This window comes from Notamacropus eugenii, chromosome X (assembly GCF_028372415.1).
Source record: "Notamacropus eugenii isolate mMacEug1 chromosome X, mMacEug1.pri_v2, whole genome shotgun sequence".
In the NCBI taxonomy this organism is placed as follows: Eukaryota; Metazoa; Chordata; class Mammalia; order Diprotodontia; family Macropodidae; genus Notamacropus; species Notamacropus eugenii.
In genome coordinates this window covers 17,541,420-17,552,056 of record NC_092879.1, presented here as the reverse complement: position 1 = coordinate 17,552,056, position 10,637 = coordinate 17,541,420, and the positions used below count along the sequence as shown (strand labels likewise).

The 10,637-nt window shown below is 52.4% G+C and overlaps 1 pseudogene across 1 annotated transcript; it reads right to left on the bottom strand.

The window, feature by feature from the left end:
* Positions 1-342: 342 nt before the first annotated feature.
* Positions 343-2,622, bottom strand: LOC140516428 (fizzy-related protein homolog pseudogene; annotated as a pseudogene). Its single transcript, XR_011971358.1, has 2 exons — positions 2,487-2,622; positions 343-2,242 (listed from the first exon to the last, which is right to left on the bottom strand). The product of XR_011971358.1 is annotated as a fizzy-related protein homolog pseudogene (transcript).
* Positions 2,623-10,637: the final 8,015 nt, after the last annotated feature.

Genomic DNA, 10,637 nt, shown 5'->3' with positions numbered 1-10,637 from the left:
GCGGCGCTGACTGTCCCCGAGATGAAGGAAGCAACATGCAGGCCACCCTCCACCCCCCCCACCCCCCCCTACACACACACAATGGCCCCGGAACAGAGACCGAAGTTTGCGCTGCAGAAGTGGAAACGTTGTTGGGGAGTTTCTCAGCTCCTGGCCACAGCACTCCCTGGGCCTCAACCCACCCCGCCCAGAAAATCCCCCAACCTCAATACCCTCTGGGGGCTTCCAGTGAGATTCTGACTGCCCAGGGGCTGGTCCCCGCCCCCCCCCCCAGCACTCCCCCTTCCCAAACCGTGTCTCCTCCCCCAAACCATCCAGCACCATCAACCAGTAAATATTTAATAAGCATCTCCAGAGGTTCTCCAGGTCCCGCCGCCCGCCCCGCCCCTCCTCCCTTTCCGATAATTAGAGTCCAGGGTTTCCTGGAAGGCCGAAAGTCTCCTGGAAGGTTCGGATGCGTGCGCGGTCCAGTCTGGTGCGATGCGATGCGGTAACGTGTGGTGCGATCCGCAGTTAGCGGATTCTGCTGAAGAGATTGAGCACGGAGCAGGACGCCCTCGACCTGTACGATTTGGGGAACACGTTCCAAAACCTGAGGGTCTCGTCTCCGGCGCCTGTAACTATGGCCTGTCCGTCAGGAGACACAGCGAGGTACAGAACTCCGTAGGTGTGCCCAGTGAGTTTGACCACTTGAGTCAGGGAGGGGTACCTCCAGACGACGATTTGGTTCTCCGAATAGCCGTGGGTGCTCACCAGCTCGTTGCTGTGTCTGGACCAGGCCAAGTTGCACACCTGAGATCCGGTGTTGATGTGATGCAGCGGCTGCCCAGTCAGCGTGTTCCAGAAGCGCACGCAGCAGTCTGCAGAGCCGCCGCCTGACGCTAACAGGCTGTGCTGGTGGGGAGACCACGCGATGGCTTTGACAGCAGCCTGGTGCTGGGCGTACTGCTGAACGGGCTTTAAACTTGCTGGGTCCCAGAGCAGCAGCTTGTTGTCGTTCCCCCCCGACGCCAGCAGTTGGTGATCCGGGGACCACTTCAGTCCACACACCTCCTGCATGTGGCCTCGAAGACAGCGCTGAGCCTGCAGTGGGGTGGCCCTGATGTCTTTCTGCACGACCCACGTGTCGCTGCTTCCAGAAGAAATCTGGTCTGCTTTCCAGGCCAGCACGCTGACCCTGCCAGTGTGGCTCTTCAGTACGCACGTTTTCTTCTGGGCCGCCACATCCCAGATCTGCACCAAGCCATTTTGAGTGCCTATGGCCACGAGCTTGCCCCGCTCTGACCAGCTCACGGAGGTCACCGAGTCCCCATCCCCAGACAGATCACAGAGTCTGGTCAACTGGCAGGCGGTAGCACTCCACAGGTAAACACGGGTGCCCAGGCCCACCGCGATGACATTCAGATAAGACCAGTCCAGCAGGTTTAGGTAGAAGTCATCATGGAGATCAGGGGCCTCGAGGATCTTAAACGGGCTTCTGGAGATGTTCCTGGTCAGTTCCTGTGCAGATGTTAGTAAGCTCTGACTTCTCTCGCTGACGGGTGATAAAGCGTAGGGTGAGACTTCACTACCTGTGCTGGGGCTGTGGTGGGCCATGCTGGGGGAGTAGGTGAACAGATTCTTTCTGCGGAGCACACAAGGCTGCACAAGGCGGTCTCCTGCCCTGAGATCCTGGACTTGCTGGATGCCAGCTCCCAGCAGTTCGTTCTTCAGCAGGGCAGAGTAGATGAGTCGAGCTTTGCGGCGGGTTCTGGATTGCTGCTTGAGCCTGGGTGCTTCTTCTAGGCTAGGGAAGTGCAGGCCCCAGTTGGCGCGGGTCCGCACGGGGATGTAGCGGTCTCCGGATTTTCCAGCACCCGCACGGGAGGACACTGCAGAAGGGGACAGCGCCAGACTCCAGCTCGTTGCCATCCCGGAGAGGTAAGGTTGGCTCTTCGGGGATTTCCTGGGACTTTTCCTGTTCCGAGGATAGGGGCTCACTCTGGGCAGCGCCAGGCCAGGACGCAGCCTTGGATAAAGTGGGCTCAGGCAACCAGCCGGCCTCGAGGTGGGACCACGCTGGCAGGGGAGGCTGGAGACTGATGGACAGAAAGACTGGGCCACGGCCTAACTCTGGATGAGAGTGTGGAGATGGCTGCAGCCCCAGCTTGTCGGCCTTGGGTCGAAAGGTCCGGGCCAGTGTGACTCCATCAGCACCACAGACGTGTCTGTTGGGGTCCCTCTGCCTCTGCGTGTCTCTATTCTGGGAGGACAAGGAAGGCAAGGTAGGCCAGGTGAAGACAGGGCACTGGCAGGGGCCACGGCAGGGAGCGGGGGTGGGGGACGCGGGGTAGGGTCTGAGGGGGTCAGGGGAAGGGCAGGGTGGGGCAGGGGCCGGGGCTAGGGCAGGGCCAGAATGAACTGGAGCTGAAGGAGCGGCTGTCAGGGCCAGGATAGGGGAGGGGCTGGGGCCAGGAGGAGGCCAGGACGGGGAGGGGGAGGCTGACCACTAAGGCTTCGAATAGCTCCCACACTGCGTGGCTCCCACAACACAAAGACCCCGCGCAGCCAGGCGGAGGGGGTCGCCTCTGCACGAGCAAGCCCTTTGTACTGCCAACGTCCTCCAAAGCAAGCGAGCGTTATGAGAGTCCCGGCGTTCGGTGGACTTTAAGTAGCCTCAATAGGAAACATTCGAGAAGCCTGGAAGTCTCACTTGAACGGATGCAAGGGAGAGGAGGCAACGGCGGGAGCATGCATGCCCTCAGTAGCTTCAGCAGCAGCCCTGCATCGGAACCAGAGGCTTCCCCGACTGAGTGCTGGGACAACAGAGGCCTGGCGTGCTCCGAGAGCTGTCTTCAGGAAGCAACCTCCAGAGCCCCACGACCTGCCTAGAACCTGGACGCCCCCCCACTCACGCAGGTCCTTGGGCCATTCCATCTTGTCCTGGCAACGGGAGGAGGGGTGCGGAAAGGGGGGAAAACAGAACTCTCAGCTCTTCTTGGCTCGGATGAGGCTCCGACCCACTGGCTATTGGAACCAGCAGGGCCAGCCCCACATACCTCAAAGAGCGGAGAAGGGCATTCATCGAGAGCCCTTGCTCCTTATCTGTGCCTGCACTTGGGGAAACTTAGGGTCTGGGCCCAAGGCCAGGAAGTAGCCCAGTCCAGGGGGTGGGAGATACACTTGGGATCTTGTCCCACTCTTTTGTTGCGCAGATGGGGAAACTGAGTCCCCATGAGTGAGGTACTCACCAGTTACACATGGTGTAACATGGATTGCTTCCCTCTTCCAGTCATGAATAAACACCTGATAAAACAGGTCATTTAAAAAAAAGGTCATAAAAACAGGTGATAAGAGAGACTTCAGAAATCAGTCCTAGTAGGTTCCAGTCAGGATGCAGGGTTCTCAGTCCAAGCTCTCTCCCTGGGTACCCCTGCACCAGGTGCTTCCACAACCATAAGATCCTCCTTCTAGAGCCCAGAGGCCCCTGAGTGACCCTGGGGTCCAGGAAGGAGAAGTGTCTGACCTGAGGTCACACAGGCTTAGAATGGTGACAGAAACGATTGATCCTGGGTCCCCTGACCCCAGATTCAGTTCTGTGTCCACCTTCTCATGCTGCCTCTCCCCTCTTGGCTGCCTCAGTTTCCCCCTCTGTACAAAGCAGGGATGGGCACAGAGAGAGATGACCTTTCAGGGAGGGTCCTTCCTTCCCACCCTTGGAGGTGGAGTTGGCTTTCTCCAGTGGAAGTAAGGGGTATATCTGGTGAGAGCTCAGGGGCTCCTCCTGGGCACCTACAGTCCCATTTCAGTTGGGCTTTCTGACAGGTAGAAACCATAAGGGAAGTCTAGCCAGTGTCCTCTGGCTATCTACCCAGGTTTAACTAGGAGTGCAGGAGCAGAAAGAACCAGTGGGCTGAGGGCAGACCTGAGAGTGGAAGGGAAAAGCAGTCTCAGATTCATTCTGGGTGCTCAGCCCTGGCAGAGTTACTGGATGTCTCAGTGCTCCAGAGGCAAGAACACCTCTGTACAGTGGAGGATGAGAGGAGGGCTGGCTGGACTCTGAGGTCCCTCCCAGCTCCACAGTTAGGATCCTGTGCACTCTGAATGCAGCAGCTGCATTGGTGAAGGTGGTCCTGGCCCCTCCCCACCTGGGGCACACATGGATGGAGGTCTGGGGTCAGACTGAAAGCAAAAATTAATAGGGAAAAATATAGTGATGATCCCTGAAAGAACAGGCCAGCCATTTTGGGTTCCTTAAGAATCCGCTTCCCTGAACTGGCCCTGGGCTGCACACAGGTCTCCAGCAGCAAGCTGTGTGCTGTTTGATGACCTCCTGTCCTGCTTCTTGGTCCCACATCCCTACCATTGTTTCCCAAGCTTTCCCAACCAGTCAGTCCCTGGGTGAATGGGAGAAAACTTTCCCCAGAAGCTGCAGATTGCTTTTGATCAGCCCCTAGTGGCTCCAGGGGTGCACCTTTGAAATAACACCTGACCTCCAAGCAGCATAGGTGCCCTTTGGCATCTTGCATCCTTTCCCCTGAGAGCAGCCCCCCTTTACCCTGGATCTGTCTCCTTGGGACAAGGTGGTCAGCACGCTGTGTGTTACCTTCCTTCTCTGTCTTCCCCCCATTATGATGGGAGCTCATTGAGGGCAGGGACTTTGGAAGGCTTGGGTTCTTTATTTTGAGCCTTCTTTGTGTCCCAGAGTTTAGCAGAGAGCCTGGTAACACCTGATAGATGTCAGTGAGCTGACTGACTGTGCTGGGCGGTGGTAGAAGACACCAGAACAAAATCATCCTCACCCTACTCAGACCTAACAGTCTTACAAAGGCTTGGAGCCAAACAGGAGATGAGGAATAGAACTTAGGCTCCTGTGGCTCATAAGGAGGGTGGAGCCAAACTGTGAAATTTGTCCATAGAAATAGGGGGGAGCCAATTTGTGAAGGACTTCAGATCCATAGGAAAGACTTTTTAGTTCATCTCAGCTTCAAGAAGGAGCCGCTGTGTCTTCTTGAGCAAGAAGAGTACCACACGTATGCTGCCGTCAGTCAGTCAACAAGGATTTATTAGGCATCTACTATGTGCCAAGGTACTGGGCCAAGGGCTAGGGTAAAAATTCAAATAAGAATGGAGCCAGTCCCTGCTGTTAAGGAGTGTACACTCCAGTAGAAGAAGCAAAAATCCAAGAGGAAGCTAAAGAGGGAGGGGTAGGAGGGCTGACTGAAAGGCCCAGGAAAGGACTAAGGCACGGGAGTTGGTGGGAAATGTTTGGAAAGACTGTTCTGGGCCCCATCTTTAAACAGAGGCTGTGGAGCAGAGGGTGATGAGCAGATGTGAACACCAGCCAGGTTCAGGCTTGCAGGGCATGGAGATGGGTGGATGAGGAGGTTCTTGGGGAAGGAAGGCAGGACAGAGAAGGTCAAGGAGGAGGCTGTGCCCCATACCTGGAATGCTTTCCCCTCTAACCTTCACCCCTTGGGATCCATGGCTCCTGGTAAGGTTCAGCTAAAGGACCAAATTCTCCAAGAGGCCATTCTGGTTTCCCCAGGTGGTTAGTTCTCTTCTGTGTCCCCCACCTGCCCCCTTCCAAATACCTGTGGGTTTGTATTTCCTATATTCTGTGTTAACTTAACCTTCAGGACATGGGGTTTCCCCCCCTGGAGGGTGGGGTATGATTTTGTTTTGGTCTCTTCTACCACTGCCCAGCACAGTCAGTCAGTCAGCTCCCTGGTAGCTATCAGGTGTTACCAGGCGCTGTGCTAACCTCTGGGGATACAAGGAAGGCATAAAAGAAACAACCAATTATCTGAGGAGGCAGTGCCAGCCTCAGGCTGATATCACATCACTTATTTCAGATTTCTAGGCTTCAGTTCTCCTTTCTGTAAAAGCAGGTGGTCAGATTCCATGATGTGAGGTGGCCCCTCACTACCATCATCTGGGTGATCTTGCAACAACCCCTCCAGCTACCTGGGACTCTCTTTCCCTTTCAGTAACACAGGGGGTTGGACTCCATGGTCTTAGAAGTCCCTCACTGCTAACCTTAGGGGTGATCTACTATCAGGAACCTCATCTTTCTGGGCCTCACTTTTCCTTTCAGTTAAATCAGCATCTGAGTCTCACTTATCTGAGAGGTGCCTACCAGTTTTGGGTGGTCATAAAAATCAATGAAACTTTGTGGTCCTCAGTTTCCCTCTTAGTGAAAAACCTTGGTTAAAGTATGAGTATATAAAGGATATGAGCCAGTTTGCCCTGCCAGCCTAGGTGGTATCTAACACCAAGAACATCAGCTTTGTTAGCCTCAGTTTCCCTTTTGATAACAGAAATAGGTTAAATGATATGTGCTGAATGGGCTCTGGTGGGCTTTGGGTGATCTCACACCAGTCACTTCAGCTTCTGAGGCTTTATTTCACCTTTCAGTGAAAGCAAGCCTGAGAATACTATTACCTCAGAGGATTCTGCCAGCTTATGCCTAATCCCAGTTTGCTAAGTTTCACTTTCCCTTTCAATCCCTTGATAATCATAAAGTGTGTGAATTGAGTGGGCTCTACCAGCCTATGTTTGACCTTACACCAGTAAGGTCTGCTTTCCAGGACTCATGTTCCCATTTATTGAGAGGAGAGGGTTGGACCCCTTGATCTGACAGGGGCCAGCTGTTTTGTGGATGATCTTCAAGGTGTCACTTCAGTTCCCTGGGCCTCCATTTCCCTACCTGTGACAACATCAGGTTGAATTCTGCGATTTTACAGGCCCTTGTAAAGCTATAGGTGATCTCACAACAATCATTTCAACTAGGCAGTTCTCATTGCTAGGCCTATTGCTTTTACTAAAAGGGAAACTAAGGGTTAGAAAGCTGATGTTCTTGGTGTGGCATACCACCTAGAGTGGGAGGGAGGGCTCGGGTCATATATTTTACCTGAAGCTTTCACTGAGAGGGAAACTGAGGACCAGAAAGTGTTAGTGATTGTTATGACTTCATGCTAAAGCTGGCAGATTCCTCTCAGATAATGGAGACCTAGATGCTGATTTCACTGAAAGCAAAAGTGAGGCCAAGAAAGCTAAGTTTCCTGATAGGAGATCACCCTAAGTTTAGCAGTGGGGGATGTCTAAAGTCCATGGAGTCCAACCCCCTGTGTTACTGAAAAGGAAATAGATGCCCAGATAGATGAAGTGGTTGTTGTAAGATCATCCAGAGGGTGGTAGTGAGGGGCATCTTACATCATGGAATCTGACCCCTTGCTTTAACAGATAGGAATATTGAGGCCTAGGAATCTGAAGTGAGTGGTATGAGATTAGCCCTGGGCTGGAAGTGCCTCCTCAGATAATGGAATCCTAGTACCTGCTTTCAAAGGAATGGAAACTGAGGTCTAGCATGGTGAAGTATCTGTAGAGAGATCACGAAGGGGAAGTCAGGGCAGCTCAGATCATGTAGACCCCCTGCTGGTCCTGAAAGGGAAACTGAGCCCTAGCCAGTTGAAGTGATTGGTGTGAGATCACCCATAGGTTGGCAGGGGCCTCTGAAATCATAGAGCTCAACCTGAGGCTGTCACAGAAAGGGAAACTGAGGCTGAGAGGACTGAAGTGACTTTTTTCAGATCATCCCCAAAATGGCTAGCCCCTGTCAGAGCAAGGGGACCAACCCTCTGCTGTAAGGGAAGGGGAACCTGATTCCTGGGTAGAAGACCTGACTGGTATGAGATCAACCATCAGATGGTAGAGCCCCCTCACTTCCCAAACTTTAAGCATGCCAAGGTATTGAAGGGGAAACTGAGGGTTACTAAGCTGAAGAGACTGGGGATCAGTCAGCCTTAGGCTGCCAAGGCCTTCTCAAAGGAGGGAGGCCTACCCTCTGATTTCACTGAAAGGGAAACTGAGGCCTAGGAAAGTGAAGTAACAGTTTTGAGGTGACACAGCAGCTGCCAAGGCCCATTCAGATAATATAATTTTACCAGTCCTTGTTACTGAAAGGAAGCCTAAGGTCTAGAAAGTGGAGTTTCCTGCTAGGAGATAACCCTTACGTTGACAGGGCCCTCTCGCTCCACATATTTGAACCAGGTCCTGATATTGAAAGGGAAAATGAGGTCTAGAAAGCTGAGCCCAATAGAATGATATCCCCCAAAGCATGGCTGTGAGGGACATCTCAGACCCTGGAGTCTTACCCTGTGCTATTACTGAAAGGGAAACTGAGGCCTCGGAAGCTGAAGTAATTGGTGTGAGGTGACCCAGAGGGTGGCAGGTAGGGCCATCTAAGTTCATGGAGTCTGACCCCTAGATGTCAGTGAAAGCGAAGCTGGGGCCTAGAAATCAGAAGTGATTGGTGTGAGATCAGCCCTAGCCTGGCAGAGCTTCCTCAGATAATGGAGTCCTCAGTTCTGCTTTCACTGAAAGTCAAACTAAGGCCTAGGAAGCTGAAGTGACTGGTGTGAGATCACCAAAATGCTGCCAGGGACCTTTCAGCGTGTATCATTTTCCACCTGCTGTTACTGAAAGGGAAACTGAGGCCTGCAATGCTCACGTGAATGGCATGACATGCCCCAAAAAGTAGCAGTGAGGAGCATCTCAGCCCATCAAATCCATCACTGTGTGTTACTGAAAAAACTTGAAACCTAGGAGGCTGAAGGTTGTAGTAGGAGATCCACCATGATGTGGTAGAGGCTTGTAAAATCACAGTGTTCAACCCGATTCTGAGACAGAAAGGGAAACTGAGAAAGAGAAGGCTGAAGAGACTTTAAATATGAGGGAAAAATTGCCACACCTGGTCGGGTCAAGAGGTTCCAACCTCTTGTCTTAATTAAAGGGAAAGCTGGACAGCTGACCTGACTGGTTTGAATTCACCCATTAGATGGGAAAGCCCACTCAGTTCACGTATTTTATGCCTGTCAAGGGTCTGAAAGGGAAACTGAGGCCTAGCAAGCTGAGGTGACTGGTGTACTATCACATAAAGTCTGCCAGGGCCCATTCACTTTGTATAATATAAACCCTTGCTGTTAATGAAAGGGAAAGTGAGACCTAGAAAGTTGAATTTCCTGGAATGAGATACCACAAAGGCTAGGAGGGAGGACTTGGGCCAAATATTTTTTTTCAAGGCTTTTCACTGAGAGGGAAGCTGACGACCAGAAAGCGTTAGTGATTGTTATGACTTTACCCTAAAGCTGGCAGGCCCCTCTCAGATAATGAAGACCTAGATGCTGATTCCACTGAAAGGACAAGTGAGGCCCAGAAAGCAGTTTCCTCATAGAAGATCACCCCGAGGTTAGCAGTGAAGAACATCTAAAGACCGTGGAGTACAATTCCCTGTGTTACTGAAAGGGAAAAAGAGGACCAGGTAGATGAAGTGGTTGTTGTAAGATCACCAAGAGGGTGGTAGTGAGGGGCATCTCATATCATAGAATTTGACCACCTACTAACAGAATGGAATATTGAGGCCCAGAAATCGGAAGTGAGTGGGGTGAGATTAGCCCTAGGCTGGCAGTGCCTCCTCAGATAATGGAGTCCTAGTACCACTGTTCAAAGAAATGGAAACTGAGGTCTAGTGTGCTGAAGTGCCTGTAGAGAGATCACACAGGGGAAGTCAGGGCATCTCAGATCATGGAATCTGACCCCCTGCTGGTCCTGAAAGGGAAACTGAGCCCTAGTGAGCTGAAGTGATTGGGCTGAGATCACCCATAGCTTGGCAGGGGCCTGTGAAATCATAGACTTCAGCCTGCTGCTGTCACAGAAAGGGAAACTGAGGCAGAGAGGACTGAAATGACTCTTATCAGATCGTCCCCAAAATGACTGGCTCCTGTCAGATCAAGGGGACCAACCCTCTGCTGTAAATGAAGGAGACCCTGATTCCTGGGTAGCAGACCTGACTGGTTGCGAGACTATCCACAGGATGTATAGAGCCCCCTCAATTCCCATACTTTAAGCATGCCAAAGTATTGAAGGAAAACCTGGGGGTTACTAAGCTAATGTGACCGGGCATCAGTCAGCCTTAGGCTGGCAAGGCCTTCTCAAAGGAGGGAGTCCTACCCTCTGCTTTCACTGAAAGGGAAACTGAGGCCTAGGAAAGTGAAGTGACAGGTTTGAGGTGACCCAATAGCTGCCAGGGCCCATTGAGGTCATGTAATTTAACCACTCATTGTGAGGGAATAGGAAACTGAGGCTTGGAAAGCTGAAGTTCCTGGTGGGAGAAAGCCCTTAAGTTGGCGGGGCCCTCTCACTCCACGTACTTGAACCAGGCCCTGTTATTAAAAGGGAAAATAAGGTCTAGAACACTGAGACCAATGGAGTGACATCCCCCAAAGGGTAGCTGCGCGGGCCATCTCAGACCCTGGAATCTTACCCCTTGCTGTTACTGGAAGGGAAATTGACCCCTAGGAAGCTGAAATGATTGCTGTGGGAAGACCCAGAGGATGGCAATGAGGGGCCTCTCAGACCCTGGAGTCTTAACCCCTGGTTTTACTGAAAGATAAATTCAACCCTAGAATGCTCAGGTGAATTGCATGATATACCCGAAAGAGTGGCTAGATGAGGCATCTCAGACACTGTGGTCTCACCCCCTCCTGTTACTGAAAGGGAAACTGAGGCCTGGGAAGCTGAAGTGATTGGTGTGAAGTGATCCAGAGGCTGGCAGTTAGGGGCATCTCAGATCATGGAGTCTGACCCCCTGATGTTAG